Raw genomic sequence first — 2,052 nt, forward strand, 5'->3', positions numbered from 1 at the left:
GTTTCACTCTTTCGCCCAGGCTGGAGTGCAGTGGTGCCATCTCTTCTCACTGCAACTGCGCCTTCCAGTTTCAAGCGATTCTCCTGCCTCAGCCTCCCACGTACTGGGATTACAGGTGCCCACCACCATGCCTGGCTAATTTTTGTTTTTAGTAGAGACGGGGTTTCACCATGTTGGCCAGGCTGGTCTCAAACTCCTGACCTCATGATCCGCCCGCCTCGGCCTCCCAAAGTGCTGGGATTACAGGTGTGAGCCACCGCACCCAGCTCCACTCCCTTCTTTAATTCCTTTTCCACCATTCAGACTTCACCTCCTCCAGACAGCACTCCCTGACACTCCCCAGGGGCATCAAGCGCCTCCTCTGAGCTCCCACATCCCCCTGTGATTCTTTTATTCCACCCGACTTCTCTGCCTGTGCCTCCCTCAGCCATGACCACTCTGGCCTTTGAGGTCTTTAATTTTTTGAGATAGGGTCTCAGTCTGTTGCCCCAACTGGGGTGCAGTAGCACTATCCTAGCTCACTGCAACCTTGACTTCCTGGGCTTAAATGATCCTCCCATCTCACCCTCCCAAGTAGTTAGGATTACAGGCATGAGCCACCACGCCTGGCTAATTTATTGTTTTTAGTAGAGATGGGGTGTCCCTATGTTGCCCAGGCCGAACTGGGCAAAACCAATCCTCCCACCTTGGCTTCTCAAAGTGCTGAGATTATAGGCATGAGCCACCATGCCTGGCCCGATGGGGTTTATCTAAGCACGAATCAGACCGTGTCCTTCACCTGCATTAGACTCTTCTATAGCTCCCCAGTGCCTTCTAAATATGTAAGCTTCTAAGGCTGACATTTGAGACCCACCTTCCCCATTCCCCCTCCTCAGGCAGGTTATGTGGCCCCAAGGAGTAAAGCCAGACCTTGTAAACCAAAGTAACCTGGAGGCAAATTAGGTCTCATGTTGGGTTTGGTGAGAGAATAAGCATCCCATCATAGAAGATATGTTAGCAGAATTTGGACAGCCAGCTGTGAGAGGAAGCAAATACCTGCCCTGGATGATCATGGGGGGAACACATTCCAGGTCTCAGATATCTCATTTTCTTTTTTTTTCTTTTTTGAGATGGAGTCTTGCTCTGTCACTCAGGCTGCAGTGCAGTGGCTTGATCTCGGCTCACTGCAACCTCCGCCTCCGGGGCAGAGGTCAGGAGTTCGAGGCCAACCTGGCCAACGTGGTGAAACCCCGTATCTACTAAAAATACAAAAATTAGCCAGGTGTGGTGGCACATGCCTGTAGTCCTAGCTTTGGGAGGCTGAGGCAGAAGAATCACTCAAACTCGGAAGGCAGAGGTTGCAGTGAGCCAAGATTGCACACACTGTACTCAAGCCTGGGTGACAGAGTGAGACTCCACTCAAAAAAAAAAAAAAAAAGGTACAGACCCCTTCCATCATTCCTGCAGACTTCCTCAAGCTGGGGAGGGCTGAGGATTTCAGGAAACATTCCACTGGCTTGCACACAGTGCACCCCAGGGCAAGGGGTCATGGTATAAATTTCAATTCTTTGTAGAGGCCTGAGAGGCTTCAAAAAAAAAAAAAAAACGTGGAGTGCAGAGGCTCAGTCTGAATGCCCTTTAATTATCATCACACACCCCAGGCAAGGTGGGGTTGTCTTAGAATATTTAACCAGTATTAGCGCTAGGTGCAGATTAGAGCAGGAGAAACTGCGACAGTGGGGGGCAATGGGGGCAGGGCAAGGGACATAAAGTCAAAGTGGTTAAGATACTTCTTTTTTTTTGAGACTGAGTTCGGTCCTTGTTGTCTGGGCTGGAGTGCAATGGTGCGGTCTCAGCTCACTGTAACCTCTGCCTCCTGGGTTCAAGCAATTCTCCTGCCTCAGCCTACTGAGTAGCTGGGATTACAGGCATGAGCCACCATGCCTGGCTAATTTTTTCATTTTTTTTTTTTTTTTAGTAGAGATGGGGTTTGGCCAGGCTGGTCTCCAACTCCCGACCTCAGGTGATCCACCCGCCTGGGCCTCCCAAAGTGCTGTGGTGTGAGCCACCACA

The sequence above is a fragment of the Cebus imitator genome, unplaced genomic scaffold, assembly GCF_001604975.1.
Source record: "Cebus imitator isolate Cc_AM_T3 unplaced genomic scaffold, Cebus_imitator-1.0 Scaffold306, whole genome shotgun sequence".
In the NCBI taxonomy this organism is placed as follows: Eukaryota; Metazoa; Chordata; class Mammalia; order Primates; family Cebidae; genus Cebus; species Cebus imitator.